At 39.8% G+C, this 26,085-nt stretch overlaps 1 protein-coding gene and 1 pseudogene across 2 annotated transcripts in view; one reads left to right on the top strand and one right to left on the bottom strand.

The window, feature by feature from the left end:
- Positions 1 to 465, bottom strand: part of LOC121369476 (sodium-dependent serotonin transporter-like) — a 34,497-nt gene extending 34,032 nt beyond the window's left edge. The window contains exon 1 of one of the 2 annotated variants that reach the window (XM_041494581.1): positions 389 to 465. The gene's annotated coding sequence lies outside the window, so the exon portion shown is untranslated. The remainder of the gene's footprint in view (positions 1 to 388) is intronic. The other variant, XM_041494582.1, reaches the window with a different exon arrangement.
- A 4,754-nt stretch (positions 466 to 5,219) lies between these two features.
- LOC121369475 lies at positions 5,220 to 22,247 on the top strand (annotated as a pseudogene).
- Positions 22,248 to 26,085: the final 3,838 nt, after the last annotated feature.

Below are 26,085 nucleotides of genomic sequence, written 5' to 3'. Positions count from 1 at the left end.
TATGCAGGAAATACCCGCCTTGGGTAAGGAGACATCTTGCAGATGGTATATTTAGAATAGGCATTGCATTCCACCTTTGACCTTGCTTATGTTTCTGGGGGACAATAAACAATTACTGAAAACAAATGTTTGCTTTGTTTAACGACGCTACTACAGCACGATGATCGGCTAAACATAGGCTATTGGATGTGAAACATTTTGTAATTTAGACACGTATTTTTTCAGACAAGGCCCGCTAGTAGCAAATGATCTTTCATATGTACTTTCCACATACACAAGACATATATATATATACATATATATATATCAAATTTAAATATTTACACAAAAACAAATCAAATAATATATGAATTGAAAATACTTAACAATACAAATTAATAATTCCCACCGTTCTAAGTCAGTCGACTGCGTTGTGTAGGGTACGGGACACTCAAATCCGTGTCTCTTCGCAATTATTTCACATAATAATGAATGCTATTTTAATACCAATTCCAATTATACTTTTTCTCACTTAGAGTCTAGTGGATGTGCATGTTTACTGTTTGTTGGAATCAAACAACATAATAAATGAGTCTGGTGCAAATTATTCTCAGTAGAAACAATCAACCAAATGCATGTAATGACATTTATTATCAAAATAAAAAAAAATAGTGTATAATTTTGTTACGCCAGATCATACCTTCGACCTATAGTGACAACAGAATGTGCCATTGTTCTCGAAACATACGCTAAACACTACGTAATAAATGGGCTGTGCTCAGTGCATACATTTTGTCGGGAACATCCGGCCCGAGTTCAGCCAGACCGAGCAAAAAAAATGACCACTAAACTGATTTATGCGCTTCACGTTAAACCGAATGACCATTTCTGCAACCATGGTCATGGTAAGTTTTTCACTTGCGTATACGCCACGAGAGCTTCACGCACGCCTGTCACGGGCTTAATCTCTGACTTTTGCCAGTGACTAAGTCCGGGCCAGGAGGGGGGTGGGGGGGGGGGGGGGGATAAGTTTGAGGTGGGCAGAATGTGGAATAAAAAATTTAGTGGTCGGTCAAAGACCTAAGTTCTAAATAGAATAAACTGCTGTATCCTACACATGTCTGGACTGATAAATTAAATCCAAAAGAATTTTCGAGTGCTCGGCCTAAAAGGTTTTAAAGTGATTTGAGCAATTGAACGGGCGCCAATATAAAGTGCGTTGGCCTGTTTACAAAAAAAATAAACATAAACATTTTGACCCGCGGACAAATTTTTAAAAAGTCCAATTAATCCCCAAAAAGGAGGTTACCTGTCCTAGGTAAGGTTGGCCTACGGCGAGTTGAGGACCGGTGTCACACTCAGGGACAGGAACAGCTGGCGCCTTGTGACCAAGTCTTTGAGGATGACTTCGTAGCCGGCGCCGCAGATCGTCTTGACGATTCGATGGATGGTGGTGTTGTCCATTTCTGTCAGGAGAATTGCTTGGCGGTAGATCTTCTGGCGGCGGTGGGTCACGATGAGTCCCGTCCTGTTCTCTTGTAGCCTGAGTGTGTGGAGTTCATAGTGGCATCTGTCCGGTACTGGCTTCCAGTTCTGGTTGGAAAACCGGCCTCACAGCTTCGCCGTATCCGTGGTGTCGCCTTGCACGAAGTCGTGGAACTGAGTCTTGAGCTTCCCCAAGGCCAAGTGCCAGCCATCCTTGCGTGCAGGGGCGTGAGGCTGTCGCGCTGGCTGGACTTTAGGAGATGTTGCTTTCCTCTTTCCAGCCGCCGTTGCACCAACCACATCCACATGCGGCTCAACGGGAGCGGTTTGTAAAGTCGACCGCTGCACCGGAGCAGGCATGGGCGTAGAAGCAGACACAGGAGGCGACGGCGGCGACTGGGCCATGGCGGTGTCCAGCAGGCCTGCCGTAGCGTCGAAGGTAGTCTCCACTGGTGGCGTCGTCTTCCTCTTCGGCGAAATAGTGGGGAGGGGCGGTGACGCAGAAGGGCAGCCCGCTTTGGTCCCCCCCTGAGCCGCCCTTGGCGCACGTTCCTTCTTTCTTCCTCCTCTTCTCGTCTTCTTCTTAAAAGTTCGCGTCACCGGAAATCAAAGTCACGGTCGCCCGTGACCCGGTGTACGCGACGCGGAACTCCAGCAAAGTTCCGAACGAAGCTATCATACCCCCCCCCCCCCCCCCATGTGGGGAGGTAAGTCGAGAGCATAAGTAACAGCGTCTTGTCTCATCGCGAGCTCGAGTCAAAACTGAGTTTTCTGCATTGTAAGATGTTTCCGACTAATAAAATATTTCTACCATTAAACTTACATATTAAATATATTTTCTTTTTTAGAATATTAGTGTCTGTATATTCAATGTTTTTTCGGTCGTTTTAACGATCTCCCCTCTAATACAACAATAACCCTATGCTTGACGCTAAATACCATTGCAGTTGTAATGTTTTAGTTCGCCAATAACAAATATTTGACATATTAACCTATAATACACACACTACAAGAAAACCGACAGTACCCCCTCTGAATAATGTTCCGATTAAATACGTAGATGCTGACGGGTTTCTTCCTATAGTGTGTGTATTAATGGTTAATATGTGAAATATTTGTTATTAGCGAACTTGAAAATGATTAACGTAGAGGTATTTAGCGTCAAACAGAGGATTATTGTTGTATTAGAGCGGGAATCTTTGCCTACACGGTGGTAGGCAGTCATTTCGTGGTCTTTTTTCTATACAGTTATATCTGGCTGAGAGAGCGATCATAACCTTCAAATGTCTGTCCAGCTCTCGAACGGCAGAGTACTCCGGCTAGCCTAAGCGTACGAGACAGGGGGCAGGGAGCAATTGACCCCTGGTGCCGCAGAAAATCCTCCAATTCGGGCAAAAATAATAGATATTCAGGGAAAATTAGCTAGCCTGAACACTTTTGACTATGTATTTCCATCATTCTACCCACAATATTAGTTATAATCCATGTAAAAATTAGTAGTGATTAGTATGCAAACCTATATAACTGTTTGCCAGTAATGCTAATATAAATAAATGTTATTCAGATTCGGGCTATTTCGTTTAATTCGGGGATTAGCCTCACACCCACACACCCACACCTACAAACACACATACACTCACACACACACACACGCGCGCGCGCGCGCACACACACACGCACACACACATACACACACACACATATACACATCACACCTACACACCTACAAACATACATACACTCACACATACACACACACGCACGCACACACACACATATACACACACACCACACCACACCACACCACACCACACACACATACACACATCACACATACACACATAACACACATACACACATACACATACATACACACACACATACACAAACACATACACACAGACACACACACACACACATACACATACACATATACACATACACACACACATATACACATACAGACACACACACACACACACACACACACACACGCAAATGGGAGCCCGTACGCCTATGCGTGCTGGAGCCAGTCAAGTACAGAGTTGTTCTGTTGTATTCAGTCAAATCAAGCACCAACATTGCTGATAATTGGAGAATGTTTATATGGATGTTAATGTATGCTGCATTATGATGCTTAACGACACCTTAAGCTAATTAATATCTATTGAACTAAATTAAAAAGGTATTTTATCCTTTGTGTTTCAAATGTGTTTCAAAAAGGTAAGTTATGATATAAATTATAATATAAATTATTATTTTCTGATATTAGCTAATCCCCTATTTCCGATTTTATTTTAGCAGTCACGACTTCATCATAACATCTTTTTGACTCTAATTTGTGTAGAGATACGAATATTGATAATGGTAACGGTTTTATTGTTTATACTGAGTTATACCTACGATTGAAAATGACTACCCAGCACACTTTCCTAAACACACAAGGCTGTTGCATTTGCTCAGTGTCTGACAAAAATTGATGATATCCTGTAAAACAAAAATGCTGCAAGAAATACATACAGGTACTTTACAACACTAGTATTGTGCATTTTAAACCATTTATAATGTGAAATAGACCGTTTCAATACTCGAGAACAAAATATAAAGAACACGACATCATTGTAGAAACGACATATTAAAGGGACATTCCTGAGTTTGCTGCATTGTAAGGTATTTCTGACTAATAAAATATTCTTACAATTAAACTTACATAGTAAATATATGTTCTTGTTTAGAATATCAGTGTCTGTGTATTCAATGTGTTTCTGGTCGTCTTAATATTTGTAAGAAGCCCAAACTGGATTTTGTCTTCAAATAATTTCGTACGTACGAAAAAATAATTTTCAGGAAATAAAATGAAATTTAACCTAGTACAAATATTAGAATGATCAGAAACACGTTTAATATACAGCCACTAATATTTTACGCAGAAAAATATATTTGATATGTAATTACAATCGTTAAAAAGTATTTGTTAGCCGATAACATCTTAAAAAGTGCAGCAAACTCAGGAATGTCCCTTTAAGCAACTGCCTTCATCAGGACGAGAAGATATGTACTGAAAAGACATATTTATATTTAACGCAATAATATGTACGTATATTTTAAATAGTTTTAAAAAATAAATAACTATACTTGCGTCATACATCATCGGGTTAACTTAACTTAAGTACAAAGATGATGGTCGGTAGTGCAGATCAAACCAGGAGAGGAGCTAAGGATGATCGGAAAATGTTTAACAGTCCTTGCGTTGTATAGATGAGAGGGAGAGAGAGAGATACAGAGCAAAGAGGGACAGCGTGAGATAGACAGAGACAGAGAGAGAGAGAGAGAGAGAGAGAGAGAGAGAGAGAGAGAGAGAGAGAGACAGAGACAGAGAGAGAGAGACAGAGAGAGAGAGAGAGAGAGAGAGAGAGAGAGAGAGAGAGAGAGAGAGAGAGAGAGAGAGAGAGAGAGAGAGAGAGAGACAGACAGAGAGAGAGAGAGAGAGAGAGAGACAGAGAGAGGAGAGGGACAGAGTGAGATAGACAGAGACAGGGACAGAGAGACAGAAAACCGTACAACATCCTTTGTTGTAGTCATTAAGAATGGTTGTCACAGAATAAACACCTGATTCCATTAAGGGCGATCGATCACACGACCCATCTCATGCGAGGTTGGCCTGTGATGTATATCACGAGAAGGTATCTCTCACTTCCTGTACCAACCATACGCACGTAACATTTTAAACGTGCCAAAGCGGTGTAACGTGAACTATGAATCCCGTGGCCGAAGAATGTAAAGTTTCGTACAATTAACTCGGTCGTTCTGGCTTGAGGGTGTCCAACCTCACCCTCGGGTGCATGACGTTTGGAGTTTCAGCGGTACGGTTTTGTTTGTAGTTCCCTTATATGCTTTTTATTTAATATAGAGGTAACCCCATTACGAAGTTTGTATCTTGTGATACCGTTTGGTCCGCCATGCTAGATAGACCCGTTATCATTTCGAAGTTGATATTTGCTGACTCTACTTATTTTTGTCAATACGTTTATGTTTCTCAACGTGGGAAAACAGTAGTATTCAATAAATAATATAAATCTACAATTGATACTACTAATATAAATAAAATTGGATAAATAATAGGAGCGTGGAAATTATGCAAGGGAGATCTAAAAGTTAAAGCTTGTTTTTGTTTAACGAAACCACTAGAGCACATTGATTTATTAATCATCGGCTATTGGATGTCAAACATTTAGTAATTTTGACATATATGTCAACCTACTTTTAGGGGTGGGGGCGAGACGTAGCCCAGTGGTAAAACGCTCGCTTGATGCGCGTCGGTGGGCCCATTGGGCTATTTCTCGCTCCAACCAGTGCACCACGACTGGTATATCAAAGGCCGTGGTATTTGCTATCCTGTCTATGGGATTGTATATATAAAAGATCCCTTGTTGCTAATCGAAAAGAGTAGCCCATGAAGTATATATATATATATATATATATATATATATATATATATATATATATATCCTTTTGTTATGAAAATTAAATGATTCAGTATTTTGTGTCCTGTTTGTATACCAAATATTATCTTTATATCAAAGCCACTCGGTGAACCCATTAACACTCAACACCCGCGACTGGTATATCAAAGGCCCGGGTAAGTGCTCTTCTGTATGTGGAACATTGCCATGCTGCTAATGGGAAAATGCAGCTAGTTTTCTTTGAGACTATTTATGAGAGTTATCATTTGTGTTTGACCTCCAATAGTCGATGATTAATAAGTTAAAGTATTCTAGTGGTGTCACTAAAGACATTTAAATAAAACACTAATATAAAACATCATCTTGCGAGGTCACGCGCTGAATCTACGCTGGTATCGTGATACTGTGCAAACGCCAGTGTCTTGACACTGGTATCATGATACTGTACAAACGTCAGTGATCGTTATCTCGACTCAACACTTGACCTCTGTGTCACACGTATAAAGAACTCCGTGTTGTCTGCTCTTTAGGTCATAATGTGCGTTAGTTACTAAACCATTTTATAAAACCAGACCGTATTCAGTTCATTGCTAAAACCTATGCTGTCATGTATGTATAATCCCAAAAAACATATGAAATTGTTGTTAAAAGTTTGGTTTGTTTCACAACACCACTAGAGCACATTGATTTATCTGTAATTTTGACGTATAGTGTTAAATAGGAAACCCTACATTTTTCTCATTAGTAGCAAGGAATATTTTGTATGCACCATCCCACAGACATGACAGCACATACCACGGTCTTTTGTATACCAGTCGTGAGCCCACCTACGGAGATCGATCGCACATCAAGCGAGCGCTTTACCACTGGGCTACGTCTCGCACTCAATATGTATTTGTATCATCCACCTCCTCCCTTCCCCCGTACATGTAATAAGTTTCATACATAAACAATATGTGTTTGTATTAACCACCCCTCCCTTCCCCCGTACATGTAATAAGTTTCATACATAAACAATATGTGTTTGTATCAACCACCACCTCACTTCCCCCGTACATGTAATAAGTTTCATACATAAACAATATGTGTTTGTATCAACCACCCTCTCCCTTCCCCCGTACATGTAATAAGTTTCATACATAAACAATATGTGTTTGTATCAACCACCCCTCCCTTCCCCCGTTCATGTAATAAGTTTCATACATAAACAATATGCGTTTGTATCAACCACTCCCTCCCTTCCCCTGTTCAGCTTTAGCTAATATCTGAGACGCTCAATACTATATCCAGTCAGGTGTTTCGGGAAAGATCGACGAGGAATCGTCACACAAACTTCTAGACCGCTACGTCCAGTGGGACGGCAACGTCTTGGACACGGCAAACGTCTACTCCGACGGCTTGTCAGAAAGCATTGTGGGGTCATGGCTATCAAAGTAAGTACAACATTAATTTTAAACGTCTAAATACAGTATTAATTTCATGGGTATTTGTCAATAGGATATATGTTTATGGAAGATACACGTCTATAATCAAACATGCCAGAGAAATAAACATCGGGTATTTCCAACACGTTTAACCGATTATTGTAAACGTGGTATATCAAAGGTCGTGGTATATGTTGACCTGTATGAAGGAATGTGTGTATAATATACTGATGGAAAGAAATAAGCGAACACATTGAATTGTAGACCAAATTTAATTCACTACTAGCGTAGTAATGTCTGTATTTCATACCTAGTTGTACTGTGGGATTGAATGTCTGTAGTGTTGAGAATGTGCTGCCTATATGTTCCCAGTCAACTTCTGACAATATCAATTGATTTTTGATGCAGTCATTATTTCTTGTTGCTATCTGTGTGATACTTTATTTCTTTTCATCAGTATATTGACAGTTCTTCTGTTCTTTTGTTTCGTCCAGAAATATATTTTCAAAATACCCAGTCTAGCTCAAGATCAAGTTCAAGTGCTTTAAAGGGACAAACCCTAGTTTTTAAACACTAAGGCATGTTTTTCACAACTAGAGCCGTTTATGATCACTGAAATAAAACATTACTTACATTTTGTATTGTTTAGATTATCCATTTCCGTACAACCGAAGTGTTTCTGGTCATCTTGGTGTTTCTAATACCACAAAATGCATTTTTCATATTTTTAAAGACGCACGTGCGTCTGAGAAGTAACAGTTATGTAGTCGCGTTTTAGTTTATTTATACTCTTGTTTTACTCTGTTGTATCTAAATTTGTTACAGGTTTTTTAATTAATCAAAGTGTCCCTTTTTACGGGTTGAAACTGGGGTCTAAGTGAAAAATATAGCTTAGTGTTTAAAAACTAGGGTCTGTCCCTTTAACTTACGAATTCAGAGCAAGCTGTTTTAGCGCACGCCTGTCATGGGCGTACGTTCTGACTACTGCCAGCTCTTCCGTTCAGGACAGGAAAGGGTTGAGGGAAGGAGAAGGCAGGGTCGCACACACTCAATGGCGTAGCCAGGATTTTAGATTAGGGGGACAACCCACTAATGGCGGGGGGGGGGGGCAACCCACACCATGTATGTATGAATTTTATAAAATTTAATACAGAATAAAAAGAAAGAAAAAAGGTCTGATTGGGGGACATGGCCTCCGTTGCTCTCCCACCTTCGCTACGCCACTGTACACACTGGCATGTGGGCCAGAAGTGTGCGAGTAGAGTGTTTGGTGTTTCAAGTGTTTAACCTGTTGGGTAAGGGAGGAGTAGCACAGAAAATCGACACAGAAGGATACCCCAAATTGCGTTTGTTTGGGGTTTTAATACACTGATGAAACGGTAATAAGGTAACACGTGGTATTTGAGACCAAATTTAATTAATTACTAGATTAGTTAAGGATGTAGTTAAGAATGTAGTTAAGAATGTATGAAATGAAAAGATGAAATGTGGGACTGTATATCAGTACTGTGAGATTGACTGTCAGTAACACATGTAACTTCCAAATAGTCTGGATGAGGGTTTGACTCTCAGTAATACACGTAACTTCCTAACATTGTGGACGATGGTTTCACTGTCAGTAACACATGTAACGTCCTAATAGTGGATGAGGATTTGACTGTCAGTGACACACGTAACTTCCTAATACACTGGACTAGGTTTTGACTGTCAGTAACGCATGAAACGTCCTAATAGTGGACGAGGGTTTGACTGTCAGTAACCCGTGTAACTTCCTAATACTGTGGACGAGGGTTTGACTGTCAGTAACACATGAAACGTCCTAATAGTGGATGAGTGTTTGACTATCAGTAACACATGTAACTTCCTAATAGTGGACGAGGGTTTGGCTGTCAGTAACACGTGTAACTTCCTTATAGTGGATGAAGGTTTGACTGTCAGTAACACATGTAACTTCCTAATACTGTGGACGAGGGTTTGGCTGCCAGTAACACGTGTAACTTCCTAATAGTGGACGAGGGTTTGGCTGTCAGTAACACATGTAACTTCCTTATAGTGGATGAAGGTTTGACTGTCGGTAACACATGTAACTTCCTAATACTGTGGACGAGGGTTTGACTGTCAGTAACACATGTAACTTCCTAATAGTGGACGAGGGTTTGGCTGTCAGTAACACATGTAACTTCCTAATGGTGGATGAGGGTTTGACTGCCAGTAACACATGTAACTTCCTAATAGTGGACGAGGGTTTGACTGCCAGTAACACATGTAACTTCCTAATAGTGGATGATGGTTTGACTGTCGGTAACACATGTAACTTCCTAATACTGTGGACGAGGGTTTGACTGTCAGTAACACATGTAACTTCCTAATAGTGGACGAGGGTTTGGCTGTCAGTAACACATGTAACTTCCTAATAGTGGATGAGGGTTTGACTGCCAGTAACACATGTAACTTCCTAATAGTGGACGAGGGTTTGACTGCCAGTAACACATGTAACTTCCTAATAGTGGATGATGGTTTGACTGTCGGTAACACATGTAACTTCCTAATAGTGGATGAGGGTTTGACTGTCGGTAACACATGTAACTTCATAATAGTGGATGAGGGTTTGACTGCCAGTAACACATGTACCTTCCTAATAGTGGATGATGGTTTGATTGTCAGTAACACATGTAACTTCCTAATACTGTGGGTGAGGGTTTGATTGTCAGTAACACATGTAACTTCTTAATACTGTGGATGAGGGTTTGATTGTCAGTAACACATGTAACTTCTTAATACTGTGGATGAGGGTTTGACTGTCAGTAACACATGTAACTTCTAATATTGTGGATGAGGGTTTGACTGTCGGTAACACATGTAACTTCCTAATAGTGGATGAGGGTTTGACTGCCAGTAACACATGTAACTTCCTAATAGTGGATGAGGGTTTGAACTTCTAATATTGTGGATGAGGGTTTGACTGTCGGTAACACATGTAACTTCCTAATAGTGGATGAGGGTTTGACTGCCAGTAACACATGTAACTTCCTAATAGTGGATGAGGGTTTGACTGCCAGTAACACATGTAACTTCCTAATACTGTGGGTGAGGGTTTGATTGTCAGTAACACATGTAACTTCTTAATACTGTGGATAAGGGTTTGATTGTCAGTAACACATGTAACTTCTTAATACTGTGGATGAGGGTTTGACTGTCAGTAACACATGTAACTTCTAATATTGTGGATGAGGGTTTGACTGTCGGTAACACATGTAACTTCCTAATAGTGGATGAGGGTTTGACTGCCAGTAACACATGTAACTTCCTAATAGTGGATGAGGGTTTGACTGCCAGTAACACATGTAACTTCCTAATACTGTGGGTGAAGGTTTGATTGTCAGTAACACATGTAACTTCTTAATACTGTGGATGAGGGTTTGATTGTCAGTAACACATGTAACTTCTTAATACTGTGGATGAGGGTTTGACTGTCAGTAACACATGTAACTTCTAATATTGTGGATGAGGGTTTGACTGTCGGTAACACATGTAACTTCCTAATAGTGGATGAGGGTTTGACTGCCAGTAACACATGTAACTTCCTAATAGTGGATGAGGGTTTGACTGCCAGTAACACATGTAACTTCCTAATACTGTGGGTGAGGGTTTGATTGTCTGTAACACATGTAACTTCTTAATATGTGGATGAGGATTTGACTGTCAGTAACATATGTAACTTTCTAATATTGTGGATGAGGGTTTGACTGTCAGTAACACATGTAACTTCCTAATATTGTGGATGAGGGTTTGACTGTCAGTAACACATGTAACTTCCTAATACTGTGGATGAGGGTTTGACTGTCTGTAACACATGTAACTTCCTAATACTGTAGATGAGGGTGTGACTGTCGGTAACACATGTAACTTCCTAATACTGTGGATGAGGGTTTGACTGTCGGTAACACATGTAACTTCCTAATACTGTGGATGAGGGTGTGACTGTCGGTAACACATGTAACTTCCTAATACTGTGGATGAGGGTGTGACTGTCGGTAACACATGTAACTTCTTAATACTGTGGATGAGGGTTTGACTGTCGGTAACACATGTAACTTCCTAATACTGTGGATGAGGGTGTGACTGTCGGTAACACATGTAACTTCCTAATATTGTGGATGAGGGTTTGACTGTCGGTAACACATGCAACTTCCTAATATTGTGGATGAGGGTTTGACTGTCGGTAACACATGTAACTTCCTAATATTGTGGATGAGGGTTTCGTTGTAGTCACTATTTGTGTATCTCTTATTTCATTCCATCGGTACATTGTTTCATGGATATTATATAGGTGACACAACTTGAACAGTTTTAACCAAACAGTAGTAGTAGTAGTTTATTTACTTTAAGCCGTGTGGCTTATAAGCATACAATTACATGTATATATATACTATACTATAAGTCATATATAAATTATCATCAGCATAAACATAAACAAGTGGATGTGTATTTGGAGGATGGACAGTTATACATGTTGCGATCTTAAATGTAGTGCATATTTGAAATATTTTCCAAGGTTACAAAGTTGTTTTCTATTCTGAACAGACAGTATTTGTATTAATTTAAAAACAGACGGTCTTAACCAGTAGTATTTGTTTACATACAATATGCAAATACAATGGGCATATTAAAGTAAAGTCTGTATGTCTGATTACTGCAGCATTTCATTTCGTTTCAACTTATTTTCGTGCTTATATCCAATTAAGGTTCAAGCACGCTGTCCTGGGCACACACCTCAGCTATCTGGGATGTCTGTCCAGGACAGTGGGTTAGTTGTTAGTTGGTTAATGGTTAGTGAGAGAAGAGGGTGTAGTGGCCTTACACCTACCCATTGAGCCCTTAAGAGCTCGCTCTGGGTTGGAGCCGGTACCGGGCTGCGAACCCTGTACCTACTAGCCTGTAGTCCGATGGCTTAACCACTGCGCCACCGAGGTCGGTACTGCAGCATTCGAAACAGTTCATTTCGTCTACCTTTATATAATATCATATTTCAGACAATCAAGAGACGATTTCGTAGTCGCCACCAAGGTGCGCGGGAAGCAGCAACCTGCGCACGTGAACAATATAGGCCTGAGCAGACGACACATCGTGCACGCGCTGGAAGCGAGTCTGGAACGACTCAAAACTGATTACATTGATCTCTACCAGGTACAGAAACACACGGTTTTTCACCAAAACGTCACTGTCTGCTCCAGGTCAGGCCACCGGCCATGCCAGAGACCGGACCCGGGACAGACGTGTCCGAAACCATAGGGGTATAAGGAAGGAAATGTTTTATTTAACGACGCACTCAACACATTTTATTTACTGTTATTTGGCGTCAATCATGGTTAACGACCACACATATACTGAGAGAGGAAACCCGCTGTCGCCACTTCATGGGCTACTCTTTTTCGATAAGTAGCATGGGATCTTTTATACGCACCATCCCACATACAGGATAGCACATACCACGGCATTTGATGTACCAGTCGTGGTGCACTGGATGGAGCGAGAAATAGCCCAATGGGCCCATTGATGGCGATCGATCTCAGACCGACAGCGGATCATTATAGGGGTATAGAGGCACGGTAATAGAGTTCCGAGTCCGAGTTATCACAACCATAGTAATGCTAGTCTTCACAATGTTACCTCTACCAATGATCTGTGATTCCATTGATCGACTGTACTAATTCTAATGAGCTCTGTTATGTGCTAGTTTTTATTTACTAAACTAGTCTGGGAGTAGCATTCCTCTTTTTGGCGGTACAAGAGGGATAACATCTCCAGTACAGAATCTCCTCGGTAGGGGGCGGGACGTAGCTCTGTGGTACAGTGCTCGCTCGATGCGCGGTCGGTCTGGGATCGATCCCCGTCGGTGGGCCCATTGGGCTATTTCTCTTCACAGCCAGTGCACCACGACTGGTATAACAAAGGCCGTGGTATGTGCTATCCTGTCTGTGGGATGGTGCATATTATAAAAGATCCCTTGCTGCTAATCGAAAAGAGTAGCCCATGAAATGGCGACGGCGGGTTTCCTCTCTCAATATCTGTGTGGTCCTTAACCATATGTCTGACGGGTGACCTCCCATTAGTCATACCCCCATTAGTCATATGGTCAATAGTAATACAATTAGGAAAGCAGTCAAGCAGTAAGTAAACTGAGCACACCTGTGTGGGGAATGAGAATGGTCTCAGAGGATTATCTCGGCTTGAATGACCAACTGATATTGGCTGTGTCTCACTGCTAACTAGTCACTGTTGTAATCATAACTCCTGTGGGCAGCAGCTTTGAAGTAGAAATGTTTTTATAATAATGAATACACAGAAGTCATTGTTTTCATGGTTTCTCCAGTTATAAGGAGTTGCTCTTAGGAGAAGAAAACATGAAGGAGACATGTTTTGATGTAGCAATGAGATATAAAATAATCTCCAAGCTGCTGAAATCACATCTATCTTTTAAGTATAAATGTTTTGACAGAATTCTAATTGTGAAGTACTGTTCTCCAATTATAATGAGTTTATTCAATTAGTAGCTTTTGAGACATTTGGGTATATATAACTGTGGAACACCAAATCATGGCATACTTGCACCATCATTCCCAGTCTGTAGCTCCACGCGGTAAGACGTGTTTGTTTCGCTGGTGCACACTGCACGTGCTTTCATGTGGTCGACTTGGGGATCCTTCATTTTGTTGTTTTTGTCAGCGAAATGAAGTTTTCTACTGGGATGTATGCGGCCATTGGAACTGATAGAACGCTGGAACGCTTCTCGTTTCGACAGTCTGCACCACCAGGTTGGATTCTTTTTTAGCGAGATTCCTCGCCTCCACGTCATTTCTCCGTCTAACTATGTTGACTTGTTTTTTCGTGACTCGTATGACGGCCATTCTGCAGAACGCCACGGTTGTTCGCGTTTAGTCTCTACATGTCCGAGCCTGTCCTAGCAGCACTGGAAGATTGACCGCCCCACTCTAAGAAGAAATAGGAAGCGGGGTCGGCCCCTACTACTCTTTTTCTAGATTTTATTTGCTTTGTAGTGATACCATCTCGTATCCTCCGGAGTCGGGCCCGTCCGCACCACTATACCAACCCATGACGACTGGACTATACCCTAGTCTGATACTCTCTCTCGTTCAGACGGATCCGGCTTCTCAAGATCTGTATTTCAGCACAGCACTACACCTTCAACGTCTATCGACTGTCAATCTAGGGGTTTTCTTGACGGGATGCAACCCATCTCGTCCCTATAAGCTGTGCACCCAAACGGCCTTAACGAGGCCACTCACGTGGACATATCGATCGGACTTTAAACTTTTAGATCTGCGTTCAAAAGATTATGTCGAAATTACTCTTTTTTTTTTTAAATTATTATTAAATAGTCCGATCCTCTCTTCTTTTTCTTATTTAATTTTGGACCGTCCTTCTAAAATGCTCCAAATTATATAAATATTATTCGGCCGAGCAGTCAATTATTTTTATTTTTGGCTTGTAAGTTTTTTTGTTTTTTTTAAATTTATTCTATTAACTTTTTTTACTAATTGCTATTTTCAAAATTCTGCCCATTTTCAACTCTACCCCCCTCCCCCCCCCCCCCCCCCCCCCCCTCCATCCGAGTCAGGTCACCGATCTTATCGGAGGTCGGACTCGGGATGGGCGTGTTCGAAACCCTAGTGGTATATGGGCACGTTAAACAAGTTATCATCATCACTTGCACCATGGCTGGACTTCGGAGAGTGGAGTATTTATTGTCGCAGAGGGGTACGCCCCAAGTCTTCTTAGATGGTCACCTCTACAACAAGAATGCTGTTCGACAGACTTGTACTCATTGGAAATGTGTCATCAAGACTTGTAATGGAAGATGTACTACCGTTGGAGATCACGTCAGGAACACCACTGACCACACCCACCCACCACAAGATTCAGAGCGTCTGAAGTTCCTCAGCACTATGCGAAAGCGGGCCAGAGAAGCCTTTCTTTCATTAGTCATACAATATACAACAATGTGGGATCATACCATTTTTATCTGGGTAACGGGCAGATGATTAAGTGTGCACCAAACCTTGACCTGTGTAGTTATAAACTGTATGACAAATAAGGGTATGACTAATGGGGGGATACCGTCTGACGCCATATAACCGTAATTAAAATGTGTTGAATGCGTCGTTAAATAAAAAAATTCTTTCTTTTTCTCCTCGGTAGAGGCTGTCCTTCTATGGACGAAACACGAGATAGAGATTAATAGAACTGTTTCGTCATATACGCATTGTGCAGAGACCATGTATTGCGGTTTTCGTTCAGTTTGACTTCCTCACATTTGTTGTGGGCAACTCACATTCTTACGATATAGCTATTATCGCAACTATCATGTTTGCAAAGACGTGTGAAGCAACGCTGTTCCACCACCACAACAGTGGTCACTTGATACTAATGATAAAATGTAGCGGGTTTCCTCTCTAACACTATGATAAAATTACCAAATAGTTGACATCCAGTAGCCGATGATTAATGAATCAATGTGTTCTAGTGGTGTCGTTACACAAAACAAACTCTTTTTTGGGGTGATTGTCGGGCACTTGTATTATTGTATGAGACGGCCCCTGGAAGACGGAATGGCTGAGTGGGCGATCATGTGACGCAACGTCACGATATAGGTCGGTGAACTTACAATTGTGATGTCCGGAGTTTGCCGAAGCTTAGCTGAATATGGGTGCTGTCAGGTTTCTTTCTGTAGTGTATGTATTAGTGATTAATATCTGATCTGTTTAATCAAGGAACTCGAAAATGGTCGATGTAAATGTATTTGACGTCAAACATAGGATTGTTGTTGTATTATAGAGCGGAAATCTTTGACTACTTTTTGATGGTCGGCGATTGCCAAAAAAATTACATAGCTTGGTCTCTGACTGTAATGAGTGCGTATTTATGTCCAAATGTCCGTCTAGTTCTCTTACAGTCAGAGTACTCGGGCTACTCCCGGCTATGAAATTGAACATTAACCGCTGAAGTCATGGCGCAAAGTAGGTTGGTGTCGAAACGTCAGACATTCGGACATATCCTTCTGATACGTTTGTTTATTTATTTATTTATTTTTTGTTTTTGGTTCTGTTTATATTTTTATTTTGTTGGCGTTTTCTGGTGCTTTTTTTTTTTTTTTTTTTTTTTTTATTGTTTTGACTTGTTTGTTATTTTTGGGTTATTTTTACTATTTTTGGTTTTATGGGCAGATGCACTACTGGGATGACGCGACCCCTATCGAGGAGACACTGCGCACGCTCGACGACCTGGTGCGTTGTGGGAAGGTTCGCTATGTAGGATCCAGTAACGTGGTGGGTTGGCAGCTTCAGAAAATAGTGGATCTCACCGAGAAGATGGGATTTAATCCCTGTGTTAGTCTTCAGGTGAGACGTTCAAATAATCCGTTTCGTTTCAATGTTTGGATATTTGGGGCGACATTTAGCTTGGTAGAGTGCTCGTTTCAGGTGCTTGCGTCGCAGGATTGAACCATCTCGGCTGATCCATTCAACTGCTTGGTTTATTTTTCTCGTTCCAACCAATGCGCCACAAGTGGTCAACGGCCGCGGTATGCGTTTTACTGCCTGTGAGAAGGTGCAGGTGTAGCGGGTTTCCTCTGATGACTACGTGTCAGAATTACCAAATGTTTTATATCCAATCGCCGATGATTAATTAATATTGTGGTTTTGGCTTGATTTTGCGTTGTTATTTCTGTCCATATGTAAGCATAAATGGAAAATACATAAACTAAAACATAGGGTTTTTTTGTATTTTTCAAGCAACAATACAATCTTGTTGTACGTGAAAGCGAATTAGAAGCATTCCAAGTCTGTAAGCAACATGGGATTGGTGTCATGCCATGGAGCCCTCTCAAGGGGTATGTTTTCTTGTATCTCTCTGTTTCTATATCATATATCATCATATGACGTTTCATAATTTAGCATAAATATTCCACATCCTTAAAGAACAGCCACTGTGGGGATTAAATTAAAATTAAAATTTAATTCGTTATAGAGATGAACAAACATCTGGTACCTGTACTTAGCTTTAGTTTGTATATCTGTATCTCTGTGTGTGTGTGTGTGTGTGTGTGTGTGTGTGTGTGTGTGTGTGTGTGTGTGTGTGTGTGTGTGTCTGTGTGTGGTTGTGTGTGTTGTGTATGTGTGTTTTGTGTATGTCTGTATGTGTGTATGTATGTGTCTTTTTATGTGTGTGCGTTGTGTGTGTGTGTGTGTCTGTCTGTCTGTCTGTCTGTCTCTCTCTCTCTCTCTCTCTCTCTCTCTCTCTCTCTCTCTCTCTCTGTGTGTGTGTTGTGTGTGTGTATGTGTGTCTGTCTGTCTGTCCGCCTGTCTCTCTCTCTCTCTCTCTCTCTCTCTCTCTCTCTCTCTCTCTCTCTCTCTCTCTCTGTGTGTGTGTTTGTGTGTGTGTTTTGTGTATGTCTGTATGTGTTTGTGTGTGTCTGTGTGTATGTGTGTTTTCTTTCTCTGTAACTATGATATATTATAGTAGTATGTGTCTTTATATAAGCATGTGTCTTCAGCGGGTTTCTTATCTCTTTCACGACCAAGACTTGAAATAACCAAACAGCCGTAGTTTTAAAACGTGATGCGCCATTCATTTCTTTCTATTGTAATATTTCTAGTTGTGTTTTAAATTATGATAGCCAAGTTCAAAGATGATCAAATCAAATTGTCAATCAAAATAAAACAAGAATTATAATATTAACGGATATAAGTACAATGTATAATATGATGCACTTGTTTGCGCAGGGATTTGTTGTCTGGCAAATACCAGCGAGACACCAAGCCGTAAGAGGGTCGTTTTGCATTGGGTTGCTCAGGACGAACCCAAGAGAGCCACTCAGGTGTGACCGGGATTGGGGCAGGTGTCCGCTCAAGACAGGATCTGGAGCACAATGGACGTTATGAGAGTTGCGCAAAAACCCACGGTAAGAACAATTTTATTTTGAATCCCGTGCATGGAGAAATGCTTTCTATGAGCCAGTGCATTCTCTGGAGAGGGAAAAAAACCCGGGTAGTAATAACTGAGATATTTACGTGTAATTGTGTGGGTCTAGTGATTAAAAGACTGGTGGTGGTGGTGGTGTAGTGAGTGTATCTTCATATTCCACATCGAACAGCATGTATATTAATATTTTCCAAATCGTATCTCTGTAGATTCAAAGGGATGTTTTGATTGCTCCTTTGAATCATTGTTAGGTGTTTCAGATCTCGCCATGAAAACAGTATGAGGGGAGAAATAAATTTCTCCTCTGATTTCGATTACTGGGAGTCATTTACGACTTTACCATAGTAAGTATTGGTATTTACTTCTTTTGTACCACTCTAAAACATGTTGCGATGCACTCTGAAATCAGATCTACTGGTATACCAGTAATAGCTATTAACCAGTGGAGCTGGTTTTAATCAGATTACCGACCTCGGTGGCGCAGTGGTTAAGCCATCGGACTACAGGCTGGTAGATACAGGGTTTGCAGCCCGGTACCGGCTCCAACTCAGAGCGAGTTCTTAAGGGCTCAATGGGTAGGTGTAAGGCCACTACACCTCTTCTTTCTCACTAGCCACTAACCAACTAACCACTAACCCACTGTCCTGAACAAACAGCCCAGATAGCTGAGGTATGTGCTCAGGACAGCGTGCTTAAACCTTAATTGGACATAAGCACGAAAATAAGTTGAAATAAATAAATAATGAGATTGATTCCGATGCTAAAGGGAGCTAACAATTATTTTCCATGAGTGATGCAGAGCCAGTGATAGCTCCCCTTAAATGGTGAGGTCTGGTGTTTGAGCAATTTGACGACTGCCACTTTCCAGGGTAGTATGCGTCCCACATTGCCTACACGAGGTCTGCCACCCTCAAGACGCACCTGAATGAACATTTAAAGAGTTATGGTGGCATGCACTTGTGAATCACGGTCACTGATGACATGAGTTGTCCGCTATAGTGAAACATAGCCTTCCTCACAGGTGTCAACCGCCAGGAGCGCAATCATGTATGTTATTGTTATTGTTGAACTTTCTCAGTTATTTTCTTACAACTCTTATAAGAGTTATTGCAGAACGTTCTCATTTATTATTGTCTTACATGTATTACAGGTATGTTTATCGTAGTAAAACATCTTACAAGCAATTCTGTTATTGTACAGTTATCTGTTATATCATTATGCCATGTCTTACAAGCATGTCTGTTGTATAATTATCTCATTTATTACCTTAGAAGGAAGGATGTCGTGTAATTATGATGTCTGTTGTTGTTTTTTACAAACACATTTGTGGTGTAATTATATCCGTCATTGTACAGACATGTATGTTGTGTAATTATCTCAGTTATTGTCTTACAGACAACATTATTGTTTCATTATCTCAGTTGTTTCTCACATGTAAGTCAGTGATCCAGGTAGCTCTGAGGTGTTTATTTACCTGTTATTATCTTACAGGTAAGTCGGTGGCCCAGGTGGCTCTGGGGTGTTTATTTACCTGTGGCTCTGGTGTGATTATTTACCTGTTATTATCTTACAGGTAAGTCGGTGGCCCAGGTGGCTCTGGTGTGATTATTTACCTGTTATTATCTTACAGGTAAGTCGGTGGCCCAGGTCGCTCAGAGGTGTTTATTTACCTGTTATTATCTTACAGGTAAGTCGGTGGTCCAGGTGGCTCTGAGGTGTTTATTTACCTGTTATTATCTTACAGGTAAGTCGGTGGTCCAGGTAGCTCCGAGGTGTTTATTTACCTGTTATTATCTTACAGGTAAGTCGGTGGCCCAGGTGGCTCTGAGGTGTTTATTTACCTGTTATTATCTTACAGGTAAGTCGGTGGTCCAGGTGGCTCTGAGGTGTTTATTTACCTGTTATTATCTTGCAGGTAAGTCGGTGGCCCAGGTGGCTCTGAGGTGCTTATTTACCTGTTATTATCTTGCAGGTAAGTCGGTGGCCCACGTAGCTCTGGTGTGTTTATTTACCTGTTATTATCTTACAGGTAAGTCGGTGGCCCAGGTAGCTCTGGTGTGGCTGCTTCAGAAGGACGTCGTGCCCTCGGTGGTGATCGGTGCCCGAACTCTTGACCAGCTGGATGACAACATGGGCGCCGCTAGTGGTTGGAAGCTCACACATGAGGAGGTATAAGAACCGTCAGCTGTATTTGTCTATTCATACGATATGTTTGTATGACTTACAGTGGGTTATAAACGCGCTAGCATCATGGAGAAGTGGGAATCATTGTTTTTATTATACAGGTTAGGCTGCAACTTGTGGCGGGACGTAGCCCAGTGGTAAAGCACTTGTCCGATGCGCGGTCGATCTAGGATCGATCCCCGTCGGTGAACCCATTGGGCTATTTCTTGTTCCGAACAGCGCACCACAACTGGTCTATAAATGGCCGTGGTATGTGCTATCCTGTTTGCGGGATGGTGTATACAAAATATTCCTTGTAGCGGGTTTCCTGACTATGGCTATATGTCAAACTTAACACATATTTGACATCCAGTAGCTGATGATTATTAAATAAATATGCTCTAGTGATGTCGTTAAACAAAATAAACTTAACCGTTCTTGATTATCATAATAACTGTATGTACTTACGTATGTATGCTTTGTTAGTTTCTTATACAACATTCACCACAACTGGTCAAAGGCCGTGGTAGGTAAGTGCATATAAAAGATCCCTTGCTGCGTTAGGAAAAATATAGCGAGTTTCCACTGATGACTATGAGTAAGAATTAGCAAATATGTGATGATTAATTAATCAATGTTCTCTAGTGGTGTCGTTAAACTTTATACAATATTCATGTTAATGATAATAAATAAATTAATATTATGTTGTTTATGTAGATGTTAAAGCTGGACGAAGCTTCACAACTGGAAGTGCCCTACCCATACGAAATGATATGTCAGTTGAACAAAGATCGGCGCAACAATTTTCTACCATCTTACTACGTGGGCAACACGTGTTCGTAATGCTGGCGTGGTCGCATTCATTGACTTATGTATAGTGATGTCACGATAGTAGATTTTGATCGAAGTATGATTGGTTTGGATCTACCAATATTATGATCGTTTATAACAATCCATAATCGATTGTGTGATGGAAAATGAATTGTAATTGTTCCTCAAGTTTACATGATAAGAATTAGCGTACATCTGTTGAGGTTGGTGTTTGGTTTCATGTGTACATAAAGAGAAATCATATTAATCAATAAGGATTAAAATGTAGGTAAAATTAGTGATTTGTACGGTAAATCCAAGTGAACACACCAAATGGTACACGGTGCTGTAATTCAAATCATTCTTATGTTCATATAATCCTAATCGATTATTATCCAATCGATAGTTGATCGGCTGGTGCAAGCCAATTATAACCGATGATCGATGGAATTCTAACAGATTCCCAACACGAGTTATGTACTTGGCAGAAAGAGAGAAACAACACGCAGTCCACGCTGTTACAAATTGTGACCTGCTTCAAGTGCTGAGAATTCTTAATACGTACACTTATATACTGAACTCCACAGAAAACGCGCCGCCCAATTTTCAGTTGCTATAAGACTATCCGTAACCCTAACTCTTTTATACATTTTTTGGATTATTTATTGCCTACCAGAATACATCTATTTATTAAAAATCAGTTGTTTTTTGTAATTTCTTCTCCTATCGTTTTTTCCCCCCAACTACAAATGTAACTGGTGTGTTTTCAATGAAGTTCAGGATATTATTAGTATGTATTCGTATAACATAACAGAAACAAACATTTTGCACTAATTATGTTTATATACTATAATTAGGACCACTATTATCAAATATGTCATTTTGTGATTATGAGTGCTGTATTATGATATATAAAGTTATCTTGTTTCATGGAGTTATGTTGTGTTTTTTATCTTTTTCTTTCTTTCTTTCTTTTTTCTTTTTATGTGTTGATGTTTGTCTTCTACGATCAATTATTTTGCACTCTCTGTTGCAAATGGATTTAAAACTAAAACAATGATTCCTAGACCCATTGCTGTGCATACTAATATATTAGGGGTTGTTGAAACCGCTTGGTGCGTGGTCGGTTTGGGATCGATCTCCGTCGGTAGGCCCCATGAGGTTATTTCTCATTCCGGCCAGTGCACCACAACTGGTATATCAAAGGCCGTGGTATGTGCTATCCTGTCTGTGGGATGGTGCATATAAAAGATTCCTTGCTATTAATGGAAAAATGTAACAGTTTCATTGTACATTTATTTTACCTGTTTGCCATAGAAGCGCATTTGCCAAGTTTAGGTGCGGTGTTGCACCATTAACAATTGAAGAAAGGGAGGTACAAACATATTTTAGAAAATGAAAGATTTTGTTTTTATTGCAATGGTTGTATTGAAAATGAAGAACGTGTGTTTTTATCCTGTCCATTGTATAATGATTTTAGAGAAATTGTATTTAACAACGCTGTCTTAATTGATGTTTTAATAGTTTTAATTCATGTGATAAAATGATATTTTTATTTTCGAACAAAGATATAATGAAAACTTGTGCCAAAACCTGTGTCAAGAGTTTAGAAAAAAAGAAGAATTTATTTATTTAAAAATTAGTAATTGTATTATTTTATTACTTACTAGCTATTTTTAATGATAACTTGGTTGTATCTCGTGTCTCATAACTCTATGTTGAGTGGCTTTTAATGATAACTTGGTTGTATCTCGTCTCATAACTCTATGTTGAGTGGCTTTTAATGATAACTTGGTTGTATCTCGTCTCATAACTCTATGTTGAGTGGCTTTTAAAATAGTATGTATTCCATGTATTATATATATATATATATTTATTTATAGGTGAGACGTTAATAAAATATTGGATTGAATTGAATTGATATTTGCTCTTAACGGTTGTATTCGAACCTAGGAACTTGAACTTGAACCGGAAAAAGAAGACCTTTCTATAAAATGGGGCAATGTTGTTTTGGAGTATTTATATATGTTATTTACCGATTGTTGTACCCTTTATCCCAGAAATTGCCATCATTAGGAACAGAATAAATATTGCTAGAAGTTAAATTACCTGTTAAAATACAATGTTTTATCCTGCAATCACTATTACGAGATGTGTATTTATGATAAATATGTTGACTAGACAAAGGTCTATACTTTTGGTCTCTGATAAAAACAAAACAAAACTTTTTGGGATGGACTTATTTTTACACTAGATGAGTTCAGCAAAGGGACGTTATATTGTTCTATTAAATGTTTTTATTTTCAAATTATTGTTGTTAAGAACTATTTTTCGACATGCGTGGACCTAGTTCTCCAAAAAACCCGCTATTGAAATAAAACTGTTCATGTCATTATTGTGTTCGTATTTATGTAGGTTTTCATGATAAATGAAATAACCGGTTACTGTTATTCTAACCTACGCAGGAAGGAAGGAAATGTTTTATTTAATGACGCACTCAACACATCTTATTTTATAGTTATATGGCGTCAGCTATATGGTTAAGGACCATACAGATATTGAGAGAGAAAACCCGCTGTCACCACTTCATGGGCTACTCTTTTTCGATTAGCAGTAAGGGATATTTTATATGCACCATCCCACAGACGGGATAGTACATACCACGGCCTATGTTACACCAGTTGTGGAGCACTGGCTGGAACGAGAAATAGCCCAATGGGCTCACCGACGGGAGTCGATCCTAAATGGATCGCGCATCAGGCGAGCGGTGTACCGCTGAGCTACGTCCCGCCCCAACCTAAGCGATATCTTAAGACAGTAGTCAGTTATTCTCTATCTATAGACGCCCGTGTATTTGTAACTGCATGCAAATATCAGTGAATCAAACTGATTATCTACTTTATTTGGCACATAATACCTGCGAAGGCCTTCTTTGGGTGTGTGTGGAAATGTCAAATACATAATGGCGCCTATAGCTAAGTTCAAATTCATCAACATAAACCCTGATAGTAGAGTTAAACAGTTATTATATTACCAAGTGTCGGACGGCCCACAATAAAGTAAAGGGGCAAAGGATACAATTGAAATTACTTAATATTTTTTAATTATAATATAGCTATTCCTCTTTACGGTATGTGAAGAATGTCTGTGAGTAATGTAACAGAGACACCTGGCCCCGTGCTTATAAACATTAAAGTCCAGACTTTAACGTCATGGCAACGCCATTCAAATAGCATTACGTTAAAGTCTGCACTTTGTTAAAGTCTAGACTTTAAGTTTTATAAGCACATCCCAGATCCTGTTCTTATAAACCTTTTAGACTCAACACTTTAGTAGTCTAAGACTTGTCGCAATTGCAGTGCCATACGTGTGACATCAGTAGAGACTTCAATCTAGACTCCTAAAGCGTTTTTAAGCCCTGGCCCTGGCCACGAGGCCATCAGATATGTACAGCCATCGTTAAAGGCGCAGACCCTAGTTTCAACTCGTAAAAATGGACACTAAGTTGAGTTAATCCATAAACCTGTAACACATTTGGATAAAGTTACAACAGAGTGAAAGAATAGTCTGTGACGTTAAAACCGGGAAATATCCTTAAAAAAATAGACTAGAACTCGAATCAATAACCGGTACTTCTCAGACACACGTGTGTTTTTAAAAATATGAAAAATGCATTTTGTGATATTAGAAACAACAGGATGACCAGAACCATTTCGGTTCAACGGAAATGGATAATCTAAATAATAAAATATAAGTAATGTTTGATTTCAGTGATCATAAACGGCTCCAGTAGTGAAAAATATTCTGTAGTGTTTAAAAACTAGGGTCTGTCTCTTTAAAGAAACCAAACATTAACGTTTAACCATCGGACACTTTATGAACCAGATTCATCTTGTTAACCACTACTGGGCAGCTTCTCCCATTTTAACAACTAGAACGATCTAATGTAATACAAATTAATTTCTCAGAAGCAGCCATGAGATGTGTGTTCTTGATACCAAGTTATGTGGGCCTCGACACAGATTTTATGTTACGGCTGTTTGAGAAACTATTAGACCTACATAGTTGAGTCAGTGTATTTTACATTCACAAAATAGTTTTTTATTCAAACCAATATGCATACAAAACAATGCCCCAAAATACCAAGCATAAAATAATAATTAGGCTACCCTCACGCCCTACCCTGTTTTAACAGTCCTGTTGTAGTGTAGCGCAAATGTTGGTCATCGTTATCTACCTCAAACTTGCACTTGACTTCATTCTGTCTTATCACACAAATAGTTCAGTAGATGGCAACAGTCCTAAAGGTCCATAGGCAAAGTTATTTTTGGTTTGATTTTTTTTTTGGTTTGTGTTTGTTAATTATTCTTATTTATTTATGTGTTTATTTATTCATTCATTCATTTATTTATTTCTTTATTTATTTATTTATTGGTTGTTGTGTAGTGTTGTGTGTTGTTACTGTTTTTTTGTTGGTTTTTTTATGGGGGATTTCTTCTTTTTTTCATTTCAATGTTAATTTATGTTCGGGCTAATATAAGTCAAATATACATGTATAGTTAGGTATGCAACACGTTACCTAAACGAACATCTGCCGTAAAGAGAGAACAGTTAATTCAACCTCTTCAAGTAAAACAATGGTATATAAATATTTAATAACTAATCACGTCTAAAAGCCTCGTCCCAGGTTAGTCAGACAACTTCTAACCAATGATAGCATATATTACGACGAGATATCTTTCCCTTCCTGTACCGACCTG

The sequence above is a fragment of the Gigantopelta aegis genome, chromosome 3 (genome assembly GCF_016097555.1).
Source record: "Gigantopelta aegis isolate Gae_Host chromosome 3, Gae_host_genome, whole genome shotgun sequence".
Taxonomy (NCBI): domain Eukaryota; kingdom Metazoa; phylum Mollusca; class Gastropoda; order Neomphalida; family Peltospiridae; genus Gigantopelta; species Gigantopelta aegis.
The sequence above is the reverse complement of the archived record's forward strand: the minus strand, read 5'-3'. Positions and strand labels throughout refer to the sequence as shown.